Genomic DNA, 15,987 nt, shown 5'->3' with positions numbered 1-15,987 from the left:
TATATATATATATATATATGCAGTATGTATAAATAGATTTGTGTGTGGTGGGAGGGGGGGGATATTGAACATTTAAACATATGGATTTTGTAAAGACAACATTTCATATACAGTACAGGGTGGTCTAAAAAATCTTGTCACATCACATGGAGAGGACCTTAACATAGATACAGGGTAATGCAAAGTGTAATTCCATTCTCCCACACCATAGGAGCTTGTGTCGGTCATCTGAAACAATGAAGAATATATTACTGTCCACATTCCCCACAAACAATATCTAAGCCTATAATGTCAAAGAAAAAGGGGGGATAACAAGACATTTGGACCACCCAGTACAATGAGAAGAGAAAACATTGTTGTAGTTAAAGGGAGAAGTTGATTGTCCTTTCAACTGTCATCATATTGATGCAGGACTTATTCTCCTACATTGAATAAGTGATTATATTTATCTTTGTGTTGTTCAGTAATATTCATGATTGAAAAAGTAGTGCCAAAAAGAGTACAACATATTAAACTTTTAATTTTTCAAGGAAGTAATCTATCATAATATCAGAGTCTGTGTTTTCTAATTTGGCTTTTATACTGATATTTAATTGATATTATTTATATATAAGATGTATGCATAATTAAAAGAGGTAACGTAAAGTGGGGTTTGTAGATTGGGTACTGTTTTGCTAAACTGAGAGGACACTTACCATGCAGTTCTTGTGTTTTTGTTTACTTTGTCTATGAGATAGAAGTTAAGCCTTATAACACACATTAAGAATGCTCCATATTATTGCACTTCCATTTTTGGCACTACTAAGTTACAATATAAAATTATGCCCATAACAGGCTTCAACTTGAGCCCTCATTTATGTAGTTGTCTTCCTGGAATTCTAATACTTCAGGTGCTGTTAATAGTTGATTAGTAAAACCTGGATGTAATAGAATTTGTAACTGTACAACAGAAGTTAAGGTACATGGATAGGCTTGGTAGAAAAAATTAATACGGTGTACCTGTACACATTCATAGATCTTGCTGGAAGCTCAAAAGGTGGTGTCTGCTGCAAATAACTTTGCATTTTTAATTTCATGTCTCTTTTTCTGTTTTCTGTTGCACTTTGAATTAATATGAAGTCAATTCAATTACTGTGGAGGTTGTAGATAAATTAGCCTTAGCAAGTTAGGGGTATAAAGAAATGTATATGGACTACTGTATATCACCTCACTTTCAGCCCTTTCCAGTAACTTACTTCACTTTCTCTCACACCCATACCAACATCACACACCTGACAGCATTTAGAACCAGTGAATGAAGGGAGAACTTGTGGTTGTTCTTGATATTGGCCACCCTGCATTATAGTGGGAAAACCCTTCAGGAGTGAATAGATAATAACATGCTTATTTGTCTTTCAATGTCCACTTTTAATATCTTAAGAATACTTGGTGGTATAGGTAGAAAGAAAATTTAAGCTAGGTTTTATACAGAAGACAAAGTACTTCCATTGTTATTGTGTTCAAGTAAGTTTAAGAATATAATAACTGTAGTACAACTGCATGTATAGATAATAAGTAATGTTTGGATAGCTTATTGATTTCACTGATGGTAGTTGTAATGGAACCTAGGACTTTTTAATTAGATTTGTCATTGAATCTTATTGTCTAATCTTGTAAATGGTAGTTTAGATAACACAGGTGAAATCTATTTGTGTTGATTAAATATGCAATTAATGACAGACACCTGGGGTCCACTTTTATACTTAGGTCAACGGGACATGGCGAGGACTTTTTGCCAATGAATATTTGATAATCAAACTTAATATATTTTTAACTGCTGTCACAATACCTTTTAAAAGAACACTTGTTAGATCTTTTTTTCCCCTAATATTCTTGAGTCACATGCTCTTCTTGTCTCAATCTAGGTTTTGTCATTTGGTGTTTGATGAGTACAGTATGTGCAGAGTTATTCAAATGTGTGCAGTGATATTATACATATTTTTTACTTTTAAATTTTGCCATATGCATTGTCATCGATTTATACAAGTTTTGATAAGTAGTACTGTCACTATTAACTGTTAAATTGATTTTAAGGTAAAAAAGAGAGGGTTGGTGTAATCTGGAAAAATTATACATATGTTTTGTGCACTATATATATCACTTAACATAACTAGGATGACTATACTGTACTGACTATTTTAGAGAAGTAGGTGGTGGGTAGGGAGAGATACAAGGTGGGTAGGGAGAGATACAAGGTGGGTAGGGAGAGATACAAGGTGGGTAAGGAGAGATACAAGGTGGGTAGGGAGAGATACAAAAAGAAAGTGTTGAGTATGGAGAGATGGGAGTAGGGCAGGGAGATAAAGATGAGAGTTGGCGTCGTTAATTCTTGGTTTGACATATATACAGTGACCCCTCGTTTAACGAACACCTCGGTTAACGTAATTTCGATTTACGAACTGCCTTCCATAAGGATCTTCAATTCGGTTAACGAAAAAAAATTCGGTTAACGAAGTTCTTACGAACCGACCTCAACATGTTTTCGCTTGCACTGACCGGGCAACCAGCTTTAGTATCAGTCCGCCAATACATTAATCAGTTCTAGGGCTTAAATTCCTTACTATTTTGGTAAATATCAAGAAGTTTATACTATTCAATAATTTTAAAAGTTCAATATTCAATTTTTTAGTCATTTTAACAATTATTGACCATAATTGAAGGTAAAGTGACTAGTTTAATGCACGGCATCCAGCCTCTTAACACAGCAAACAGGAGTTAGTCTTTCTCTGTTTTCACTGGAGGTAACATCTTGCTTGAGACTCTCTTCAACTAAACGCTTTTTTCTGTGTTTCCAAGCAAATTATTGGTCATTTTGAAATATATTTTACATATTGACAATATATAATGCAGTGCAGTGTTGATTTAAAGAAAATAATCTTGAATTACACCAGAGAGCTAAAATTCTATGGGTGAAATGGCGCCATGGGGTGACTTCTCTTTCACCCCAATGCCTTCTCTTCTTCCTTCTCCTCCACCCCCATTCTAAATCCCATCATCATCATCATCATCCAGGAGCCTTCTACATACACACCTCAAAGTAAGTGAACTTTTCTACCATTTTTGTTGAATTTAGGAAATTTTCGTTGAGCTGGAACCAATTACCCAAAAACCCATTGAAACAATGGTTTCGGTTAACGAACTTTTCGGTTAACGAACGACCTTCTGGAACGGATTGAGTTCGTTAACGGAGGGGTCACTGTATTACAAATTGCAGGTATGGCTATATGTACAGGACAATGAAGCAAGCCCTGCATTTGTGTGTGTGTAAAATTGGGGTACATTGTACAGTAGTTACATATGATCAGAACCTGTTACAGCATTTTGAGTTAAATTTTCATCAGGAATTAGCCATTGACCACATTGCCTAATTCAGTGACTTGGGGTTGATTTAAATTATTCCTGAAACAACTTCTTGATTTATCTTATAACAAATATATCAACCATCTGCTGAACATTTAGTGAAAACCTCATTATCAGGTGCAACAGGGAACAGTACATCAGAGGTGGATGGATGACTGTATGATTTTCCCCTTATGGCAAATATAATTTTTAACATTAAAGTCATATTCCTACTGGTTGTAATATGTTATAAGACCAAGTAAACACAGAATATCTTCCAGTTCAGATGCCTTAAAGATCATCATGTACAATATCCTTGTGTTTTTACAGCAAGGTTCATCAGTTATTTCCCATGTAAGTATATTTATCCTACTGCCAGTGTAGGCCTTGTAGCTTAAGGTGTAGACGATGCAGGCATTCTGTTTGTTTATTTATTTATTTTTATAAATTTGGGTAAAATGTTTAAATAATGTAAATCGAACAGTTTTGAGAAATGTAGCCATAAAGATAATTCAAGTACTGCTGTACGTAGTAGTATCATTTTGCTGCTGGTATCTGAATGTATTGAAAGTTTAATGCTAAATATATGTTGAATTTTCATGTACAGTACAGTACTCTGATAATGTTTTGACAAGTAGCATAATACTGAATTGAGAAAGATAGCCATAATAGTAATCCATGTATAAAATCTTTTTACTGTGAATGTTTGAGGCCACAAGTGTCATACGTGAGAACCATTTGAGTGTCTGGATGATCTTCATGAACTTTCACGGTTACAGTAGATATACAGAACTGTATCCAGTGGAGTGAGGGATCTAACCCATTCCTGGAATGTTGGGCACTGTCCTATGATAAAAATTTAACTTCAACTTATTTTGAAGGGGATTTCAAGCTTTACAACCACCTGATAAAACCGTCCTTTAGTGAAAGGAAAAGCACAATAATTATTTCTTGAAAATGTTTATTTCAAATACTGGTTAGTCTCTGGTGATGAAAGTTTGGTAACCCCCTTAGAGTAGTTCTGGATCTGCCCTTGATATGTTAATATTTTTCAGCCGGGATTGTGTGAGTGTGTAGCCTTTTGACTTGACTGAGTGTTTGTTCTTTCACATGTTAAAAGGTTATTGCAAGATTACATTAGAGAATTAGGTTGAACTTAAAAATTGTCATTATTCCCACCCTGTGTTTTTAATTTTACTATGTAATTGAATAACTTGTACATGGTATTTCATACTCCATATCAATGTTTTTTGTGTTTTTTTCTGAAGAATAGGTATTAGATCTGACAATATTGTACATAAGTATTATAGATATGTGTATGGTTGTAACATTCAGGAAATGTTACATTCCAGCTTACTTAATTTTTCAGACATGTGTGAGAAACTAAAGCAAAGGGGTCCAGCTAGGGCTGACTTGATCAACATTGACAATTTAACCTATTCATCATCATTTGTAATTTGATCAGTTATGATTTGATCATCATTTGAAGGCTCCATGCTACTATTCAGTCTATGATTAATATAGTTGATAAAGTGTGTGCAATAAATTCCTGGAGTATGGTCAGGTTCTAGTAGTTGCCCACTTGCTTGTTGACTCATGCATGAGCTACATCACTATGCAGTTCAAATTCTGTCCATCTCATTAAAACTAGTGAAGTTTTCTGAATATTTTTCTTTAGGTTAAGGTAGTATCTCTGATGTACATATTTTGTGTGCACCATTGTTTAGTATGTTGGAGAATAGAAGAACAAACCTTGGAACTGTTTAATTGTATTTGTTTTTATTATGTTTATGAGACATGAGTTTTGCCAACTCATATACTGTGCAGTATATGAAATGTAATTGATGTAGGGATACCTTTTTTCCTTGTTAGTTTACTTGAACCAAGTTCAGAAGAAATTTGTTTTGAATTTATATATATATTACTGTCGCTTGTAAATTTTTTATGACGTAAAATACATTAGCTTTCTTCATGTTGTACTTGTTCATTTTGCATTCCCTTGCAATGTATATTATGAAGTAATTTTTGTTATCTGCTTTTGGTATATACTATATACAATACTGTATATTTTTTTTCTACTTTTATATGTGATTGAAGGTACAATATACTTTTCTACCACTATTTTTCCTAAACCTTAATGCAAAGAAGTACATTTAGAATATATCAGTAAGGACAATACTGTATAGAGTTATTATAAAATTTGAGTATTTCATTGCACAAGAAACATTGTCTTAAAAATGTAAAATTCCTGTACCACAATTAAAAAGGTTTTAGAATAACCAAAATAACTTTGTCAGTATTTTTCATAATAATCCTTGAATCAGGATATGTATGTATATTTTTGTGTTGTAGCCTTATTGTCTAGGAGAAAGTACAGTATCTTATTATTTTCAGGCTACATGTTTGTGTGTGTGAGGCATCTGGGCAAGATAGTTTAATAGTTCCTCTTTAAAATGATTGGTAACAGTATGGTGTTACCAATAGTACAAGTTCCAACTTCTGTTTTGTAAATCACTCTGTTAAGTTCTGTAAATCACTTTAATATGGTCTATAAATGCCACTGATAAATTTGTAAATCCTTCCACTATTTTTTATATCTAGCTTAAGAAAACAAAATACTGTAGGCATTTTCTGAAAGCTTGATGAATAAAGATAGCACCCCTAAGATATTAATGCTGTAATGTTGTATGGAAAGCTAGAGATTTTTACAGCTTCAAAATGGGTTTAGTCTGAAAACCACCATCAAATCCTGAGACCCAAGTGATATTTTGCAGATTTTTTTCTTTGCATAGGATAGGTCATAGCCAGCATCTGATAGCTTAGCATACCAAGAGAATCAGGTATGTATCATTACAATATACTGTACGTACTACTTACCCAAATTTAGACTTGACTTGGTTATTATGACACCTGGTTTAAGGGTTGATGTTTACTTTTAGAGGGGAAGCAAAAGAGTGGCTCTCATATCCAATCTCTTTTGAATCAAGAGAATTATTGACCTTTTATCTATTTACCAAGATTTGAGGATGGAGAGCAGAGAGTTTCTTAAAATGGAAGATCCAGGTTTTTTAATGTACCGGATGTAATCATTACCATGTATACTCATTAATTTCAGCTTCCGATGCATTTATAGTTGTAAGTCAGTAAAAGAAGTTGCTGGTTAGATAGGCTTCAGTCCTAATGAGTCCCAACTTAACAAAACCATTTTATTTGGGGCCTGTTAGGACTTAAGAGGTCATCAGCCTGGTTGAAAATACAGTTCTGTACAGTACTTGTATACTCATTTTAGTAATAGCTTATAGAGGTTGTATGTCTAATTTAGCTATAGTACAGTATGACTTGTATTTTATAAAAGAAAAGCATTTTGTTACCTTCAGAATAATAAGTTTTCAGAGCAGGAAAGTCAAGATTTGCAAACAGTATTTGTTTTTATTATTTTGTAGGATTTTCACATTTGTGGCAAGTACTATGTGCCCCTGCCTATTCCACTCAAACAAATTGAAACACTCCATCAGAAGATAGTAATATTAAATTTCTGGAGTTGTATTTTAATATCAACATATAATGTACTGTATATTGTAAGGTATTAATTTTTTAAATTTCTACACTGGAAATGTATTATTTTCAAGGAAGCAAAATATTTCTCTTATTGACAGTAATGACAACTGTGGGTAGTTATGGTAAGAAACTTTTGTAAACTATTATCTTTTTTTTTTTTTTTTAAAAGGCTTTTTATATCACATTCATTTGGAATGGCACATAAAGTATTAGGAAACACTCATGAAAATTTGCTAAATTATAAAGCAAACATTCAGTGTATTGATTTCATATACTATCTATTGATATACTAATCCCTGAATATCACACACCATAACTGGTCAGTGTACTGTAGATTGATGTTAAAACCCCAATTTCTGTCACCCATATGACCATCTCATAAATGCCAGATAATGTAAAAAGTGATGAGAGCTTTGTTTCTGTAACTGTGCATAGAAGATAAAGGAGCTTGAAAGATGCGTGTGCAGTTAGACCAATGTGGATGATTTTATTGTCATGGGGAAATTGCAGCTAGTTAGGTTTGCTTGAGTGGATAATGTGAAGGCCAGGAAGCTTTTCTGTTACGGTGTTTCCACCGTGTAATATGAATAAGAGACATAAAATAAGTGGATAAATAGATTAGTGTGTTCTTTCTTTTTGTTTTAATTCTGTTATTTATGCTTTATTTGTCATGTTTGTTTATTTGTGCTATTGGCAACTAGTCAGTTATTTTTTAAGTGTCATGTAAGTATTTGCTGTTATCTAATTCTTTCTCAAATTTATGCTTTGCAACTTGGCAATATTATACTTGAAGCAGCTGTTAGAAATTCAGAGAATGCACAATTGGTCTTATGTACATGGGGTTTTAATTACAGTATGCCAATGTAATGAATGAGGTATTAACATTGGCAAGTGTTTCATCAGAGTTTCTGGTAACTATGAATCTGTGTTGCATGGCATTCACTTTAAACAGGTACTCTATTGATATGTACTTTGTAGTGATACAGTATAACCAAATGAGACCAGAATTTTGAAACACACTGTACATTAATTTTCTTCAGTTTTAACTATTTCCTGGTTTGGGGTTTTCTACCCACAAGTGTGTAATGATTAGTTTTACATTATTCCTGACATTGTTAGCCCTGTAGCACATATGTCAACATTGTGAATTTCAGGCACAAGGTACAGTTAACTAAATTATTTCTAGATTGAATACTTATTTCATCGTGTGTATGTGTCTGTATGTGTGTGTAATCCAGTTATTAAATTATGAAAACTTTTAGCAACCAGGCAGCTCCAGCATCAGTGTAGAGGGTACAGTACATATACTGTATATTACAAAAATCCTAATACTGTAGTGGTATCTGGTAAAATTTCGAAATATAAAAGACATTTTGAATTGGTGTTACGAAATATATATTAAATTTTTTGTAATATTTGGTAAAATTTCGAATAATGAGAGTCATTTATGAATATATACGATACACATGTTGCCATGGGATGCAACCACCAACCGCACGTCTCAGTTTAAACAAAGTACGTTACTCATCACGCTTGTTAGACCTATCGGTCACAGTCGGTACACCTTGGTCAGTTGTGGAGTGTACATCTACGGTCTACTGGGAAAGCTTTTTCTCACTTGTTTTTCCATCATTTCCCAGTGTTTGAGCCATTATATCTGTTAACCCTAGACCAAGCACCTAAATCAGGTACAGAGATACTGTACTTAGAAACATTAAAATTTTGCTTGGGGCAGATAATGGGAAACAACCTTTTTTTCCCCCCTCGGGAGGTGTCCCTTATATTTCGTAAAGTCTCATAATTCGTAAGGGCTAGAGCTCCTATTATTTCAAATTATGGGAGTTTTACTACAGTAATATGTAAAAGAAGTATTTTTCAGAAGCTGGAAAGAGGGACCCAAGTCTTGATGACTCCTTTTGGGCATGTTAGAACTAAGTTCCATTTGGCTAACACACCTATTGTTTTCTGTTTCTTCACAAAAAACTCTGGCTATGCATTCAGAGGCCATTGTTACCCTTTGATTTTTTTTTTAATGAATCAGTGCCATAATGTGATAATGATAATTGGTTAAATGATAATTGGTTAGATCTGAATAAGTTGTTTCTATTAAACTTGTGTGATAATTAAAGCTAGATAGACTATAAGAACTGAGGGGTATGTTTTTATAAACTGCAGTGAAACTTTTGCATTATGTAATCTGAGTCTAGAATAAATATCTAGAAACACAATTATTGTTTTTTCTTTGTTGCATTAGTATTAAGAGATACAGTATATTCATATAAACTACATAGAAAATAATCAACTTTATCAACTTCTTGAGTTTTAAAATCAGATCATGGTGTTGGATCAAAAAGGTCAGCAATTAACTAAGCTGTTTACTAAATGTCTGAGACTTTTTTTAATAATTTAAACCACTTACCAGCTTACTAGTCATTCAATCGGTTGGTCTATCCAGTGTTAGTACAGGAGGAACTGGAGTCTGGGAAACCTTTGATGTTTGGTAGTGTCACACAGGATAACACCCTTCTCAGGTGTGTCCGGGCCGAGCAGGACTTGACATTGGTGAGAGATATACACACATTACTGATGGTATTGACTCAACCTATTTCCAAAATTAGTTTGGTATCATCATTATTATAAAATAGTAGCCTATGCTTGAAAAATATGTCATTATCAATACAATACAGTAAGTAATTTTTGAAGACTCGAAACTACTAGGTAAAACGTTGATGAAGATTAAGGTGCACCGGAATTCTTGATTAGGTTAGATGCATTTAAATTGCTAGTGTCAAACTTTGTACTGCAACACCTGTAAGACAGATTGATATTTATTCAGTAAAGTCATCCAAAAAGTTTACAAAAGGTTCAGCTTCTATATACAGTATAGACAATGCAGGTAGACAGGTATTCCCCGATCTGCAATATTTTGTGTTAACGATGCTGATGTATTAAGACCACTCCCCTATTTGTGATGGAAACAAACCCACAATAATGATATTCATTATCCTGCCAATTCAGAATATGGAACGCATCTCTCACTGCATTTATCCGCTGTGGCATCATCTACCCAAATGCTGCCACATGGCCATCTTGTGCTCTACAGTCCAGCCATTTTTGCCTATTGGCTTGTTTCTTAAGAATTTCTCTGGAAAGAATGGGCAATGGTTGATCTGTGGTGACTGTAATTATTGGGTTAACAATGCATCTCTGAAACCTTTTTCCACTGAGTTCTTGGAAATTCTCAATCTAAACAATTTTGTTAATCATGTGTCGTGTCCAACACATCTTTCTGGACACACTCTAGACCTAGTTTTGTCTCCTGCTGACCTTGATCATGTCTTAGATGTTGTAGTTGACTTGATCAATCCAGCAGTCTCTGACCATGCTTTGGTCACTTTTGTTTTTAATGTCCCAAGACCCCTTTCTTACAGTAAAACGATTACTTTCAGGAACTATAGAAACATTGACTAGACCATGATTGATCAGGAGTCGATCATTCTTTGATTTGTCCTCTTGAGGAGATGGTTAAATTACATAATGATGTCTTCCAGTCCATTTAAGACAGGTTATTTTCCAGATGTCACAAAGAAAATTACAGTACGAGATGACTCATCTATACAAGTGCTGAACGAGAGTGGTGCGGGCAGCGAACAGACCATACTAGATCAGAGTACTGTACTGCATATGACTGTGCGTAGGGCTGTTGTTTGTTCAGTGAGGGCACGCAAAGTTGAATACTTAAGAAGTCAAGTAGCCTCTTATGACAGTGATCAGAATTTTTTTTATGCAGTTATAAATTGGCTGTTGGGCAGGACTTTTGAAACTACTATGCCTTCTACTTCAGATGCTCAGATGTGAAGTGCACTCACTGTGAAGTGCTTTTGCTGTGTTATAGTGACTGGGAAGTGTTTTCACTGCTTTGGCGACTGTGAAGTGCTTTCTAACCACGAACTGTGAAGTACTCTCCCTTTGCTTTTGTAACTGAAGTGAGCAGTGTAGCTTTGAAAATGTCTGGCAAGCATTTTGCTAAGGGTCCTGCATCTGGGAAGGCCAAGTTTCTCCTGATCCTCAACAATGCGCTTTCACACCCGCTTACCATGGATGAGTGGACAGACAACATTACTGTCACGTTTCTGCTCCCCAACACCACCTCACTCATCCAGCCGATGGATCAGGGACTCATCACCACCTTCAAGGTCTACTACTTGAGGCGGTTGATGACGCAGCTACAACATCAATCACGCCATACAAAACATCGTCATGTCTCGGAAAGAGGTCACACAGAGCTGCGTGAATGGCATGTGGAGGAAAGTGTGGCCTGAGTGTGTAAATGACACTTGCGGCTTCATAGATGTTGTAGCTGTACACTGTGACATCACCAACATCTTCAAGGAGGTCAGGCTTTCAGTAGGTCAATGAGGAGAATGTAGCAGAAGTCTTAGAGAGCCACTCTGAGGAGCTCAGTACCAAGGACCTTCTGTTTCAGGAACAGCAGCAGGCACTGGAGGAGTCAGCGGGTGTGGAGGGAAAACCCTGCACCCATGAGTCTGACTTTGAAGGTGTTGAGCACTGCCATTGACCAAGTGAACTCTGCCATGGATCTCCTTTCTGAGAATGACTCAAACTTCAACAGCACTTGTGGAAAAGGACATGCTGTGCTACAGGAAGCTGTACCTGCAAAAGAAGGAGGCACGCCAAACAACAATCACCTTTTTCAAGCCCGTCACAGTCACAGCTGCAAACCTCGACTTCTGGGGTCTGCAGGAATGCAGGACCCACCTCAGCTGACACCTCTCCAGTCTCACCCAAGGGCTTCACCATCTTTAAGGCCAGGATGAAGGCTATACTTCCAGTCCCTACTCTGTCTTTTGCCTCTTCAGACTCACCAGAGGCTGTGTGGGACTCAGATTCATGTCTCCACTCCATCGTAAGAGTCCCCTTAATCTCTAAAGGCCCGTCCACACGATCGAGCAGTGCCCGGCAGGCACGCGCTAAATGCTTGTTATCGAGCAAAATTGGCGGGCAAACCAGTGGAGTGCCCGCGCCCGTCGTTGAGCGAAAACATGGTCCGCCTGCCTGGTGGTTTGCTGCCGGATATGGAGCGACGACTTTAAGTACTGCAAATGTGATACGTACGTACACGTTCCCCGCTCGGTCCAGATGTCCAGTGTATAACCAAATAAGCTTATGCAATGTACATTATTGGTGTGACAATAAACGGGAGATTGTTTATGTATTATGTAATGAGGGCATTCGTGTGTGTTCTTCGTTCCTGCCGCTCTCCTCACTCTAGTCCCTTAGCTTCCTGTCTATGCATATCATAATTCTAACTTTATTCAGTGAATTTTTATGTATTACAAATCTCACCTGCAAGTAATCTTCCTTGAGTACTTCATACATGGCTTGACAAGTTGCAGGTATTATGCGAGACAAACTTTGTTTTGATATCCTCGTTCTATACTGAAGTGACGTGAAGGTGCACCCAGTTGAAAGATATATGAGCGTTGCCTCTAGACGAGCCTCTGCAGAAATACTCTCCCTCATATTGGTATTCTGTTTTTTTTATACAGTATATGGTTCCATTTTCCCTAGAAGTTTGTCAAATGTGTTGGGTCCATTCTCATGTAATCGGTGAAGTCTTGCTCATGTCCATTTTGTCCATCTTGCAGTTCACGTAAAATCGTGGCATGACTTCCCAATACTTTTCTTCGACCTAACCACTCTTTGCACCATTCACTTTTCTGCATTTAGTTCTTCTTCTTGCACATAGCAGCAGTTATTATAGTACACAACGCTATGCTCTTCGCTTTAACTGTCCGGCGATTATTCCTGCGACACACCATGGTGATTGTACCGCACCCTCCACTGCCAACCACCTACTAGCTACCGGCGCCAGAGTATGACTGCCGCCAACCACCCCCGTGTGTACAACAACACACAGGCTTTGCCCGGTAAACGGGCAAAGCCCGCCGGGCACTGCTCGATCGTGTGGACGGGGCTTAAGAGAGCATGTGATGACGACCAGACTTGTTCATAATAATGTGGTGAGTGTTGTTTAATTGTGTTGTAGTGCATAGTATTCTATAAATACTTTTATTCGGAGATACGTGTGGATGTCAGACGAGTCAAGAACCCATCCTATTGAATCCTGCGCTATAATACTCCCAGTCTTTGATATTTCGACCTGCAATGGGTGTTCAGGAACTTAACCCCATCGTAAATAGGGGGATAGTGAAGGTATACAATTAATTGTTAGCCATCAGATGCTAATTTCCAGTTGGGTTCTTTATTTATTTTGTTAAAGAATGTAGCTGATTTAAAGATTTAAAGAAATTAAAAAAATTAAGTCAACAAGTTTAGTTCAAGGTTTAGTGTTCCCTGTTGTCATACCGATAAAGCAGGTCAGAACTCTTTTAAATATTGAGGAAACTATTGTATTTATTATCAAATTGGCCCAACAATCTTGTTACGTTGCATTCCTTTGCTAATTTTCAGTGAAATCAATTTATGTTTGTTCACATATTGTATACACAAATTTTCATGTTCCCAGAGACTCCAATTCATCAAAGTAGAATGAATAGACGAACCTCTCTGATGTAGTCTCCGACTTTGTACTGTACTCCCACGAGGGGATGGTGTGGCATTCCTCACTGATAGCAATACCGCAACACTTATTACCTGTCCAGAGTACAAACTGTAGGTATTGTGGGGTACGAGATGTTTGGTTCACACTCAGGATGGGGTGGAGAAAGGAAACTCACAATGTGCTCTCTGTATACATATTGTATTGGATGTACAATGCAGCTGGGGGTTAGCAGCGTGAGTCCAAGCGTGATGTAGAGAGAGCTGGTTGGTGAGGGTGCTCAGAGGAGGACCAGCTTGTGGGTGGCCATGGTCGCCGGCGGGAACGAGGGTCGCCAGGCAGGCAGGAGGAGGAGGAGGAGGAGGTGTTGCTTGCTGGTAGGTGTAGGTAGAAAGAGAGGTAGGTCACCACGAGGTCAGGTCTTATATAGCGGAGGTAGGCGTGGCTTAATAGTTGACCTCCGTCATGTAAGGCGACGCTGGTTGACCTAGACTACGAGGCATACACTGGGGAATTCGTGGGGTCGGCTACTGAGCGACAAACAGCATTTGTAGGGGAGGAATCCACTACAATACTCCCCCTTCCCTCCAGGCGGTGTAGGAAACTTGTTGTCTGCAGGGTTGCATGGCACATGTGAGGCAGAACGGGCGGTGCATGCCACATGTGAGACATAACGGCGAGGGCGTGGATGAGCCGGCCGCTAGGGGGGGCGGCAACTCTGTCTAGATACACGAGATCTGTGGGAGAAAAGAGGGTTGTGGAGGCGATGAATGTTGTGCTTTCCTCGCGACAGGTACAGAGTCGTCAGATGCGCCTGCTGGGGTGTGTGGGCCTGGATCAGGAGCAGGGGCTGCGTCAGGAAGTGTGTCCATGACAGCAGCAGGGTGCATGACAGCAGCAGGGTCCACGACAGTAGAGTACCTGAGGGGAAAAAAAAAGGTGTGTGGGGCCGCGTCGGGAGCAGGGACTGCCAGGCAGGAGCGGAGGAGGGTCCGCATCAGGAGGAGGGTCCAGGACAGTGGCAGGGGTACTGCTGGGCCGGGGGCGGCGTCTGAGGCAGGACGGGTGTGCTGGGGTCGGTAGAACGTGGTGCTTGGGGCAGGAAGAGGAGCTGGTGTCTGCTTAGAGAAGCAGAGCTGCTCTAGGGTGTCTAACCTGCGGTGTAGAGACAGTAGCTGTAGAGCCGATGAGAGCTGCCTCTGTGTGGATAAGCCAGTCTTCCATGTTGCTTGAAGACTGGGAGAGTGATCGGTTTCTCCTCCATCCTGTGTGAGTGCGAATCTCGGGGGGTCACCATTTGTGGGGTACGAGATGTTTGGATCACACTCAGGATGGGATGGAGAAAGGAAACTCACAATGTGCTCTCTGTATACATATTGTATTGGATGTACAATGCAGCTGGGGGTTAGCAGCGTGAGTCCAAGCGTGATGTAGAGAGAGCTGGTCGCCGGCGGGAACGAGGGCCGCCAGGCAGGAGGAAGTGTTGCTTGCTGGTTGGTGTAGGTAGAAAGAGAGGCAGGTCAACACGAGGTCAGGTCTTATATAGCGGAGGTAGGCGTGGCTTAATAGTTGACCTCCGTCATGTAAGGCGGCGCTGGTTGACTTTTTTTTTTTTTAGGTTAAGGTGGGGAAAGGATGGAAGGCATGCTAGGGCCCAAGGCACAGCCAGACATGAGGGATGGAGAAGTCACAACATATGGTCGTGGGGGGAAAGGTTGGAAAAGAAGTTTAGTGAGTTAAACAGAGGGGGACGATACCCCTTGTTTTACATATTAGAGAGTTTTTTGCCTAACTAAGCTAACCTAGGATTTAGGATGAGGTTGTACAATGGTTATTTTAGTAGACAATGACTAGATTTATTTTACAATTACAAGTTTATTAAAATCTTATACTGTATTACGTTATGGACTCACTTGATTGTGACTTGTTAAATGTGAATTTATATCATCTAATTTTTAATCTAAGGTGGAACACTGTGGCGGACATAGATGGGTCGCGGGTTGGGTTGTTGTAGTGCGGGCAGACTCCGCGCTGGTTGACCTAGACCACGAGGCATACACTAGGGAATTCGTGGGGTCGGCTACTCAGCGACAAACAGCGTTTGTAGGGGAGGAATCCACTACAGTATCAGTCAAACTTACCATCCTTACCTAGTTACAAGGCACAGTACTACTGCTAACTCACGTTTAACATAAAAAGTACCCTAGACCTCGCAGTGCTTCTCTCATACCTGTATTATCAAACCAATTTTTCTCCTATGGGAGATTTCTCATCCTCATGCTTACACACACACACTATAGGCAACTGCAACTGTTATCCCTTCTCATAAACTGTACACCAGGTAAAGCAGTTGCCAGCTGCTAAAAATAGTATCACACTCAGAGGAAAAGATTCTCCATTCACTCGTATAACTTCCCATCACCAGTTGGTGGGTGTATACATATATATATGCACAAGTTATGTGCCCA

Source organism: Homarus americanus, unplaced genomic scaffold (genome assembly GCF_018991925.1).
Source record: "Homarus americanus isolate GMGI-L3 unplaced genomic scaffold, GMGI_Hamer_2.0 scaffold44060, whole genome shotgun sequence".
Lineage (NCBI taxonomy): Eukaryota > Metazoa > Arthropoda > Malacostraca > Decapoda > Nephropidae > Homarus > Homarus americanus.
This window is presented reverse-complemented; position numbering follows the sequence as displayed.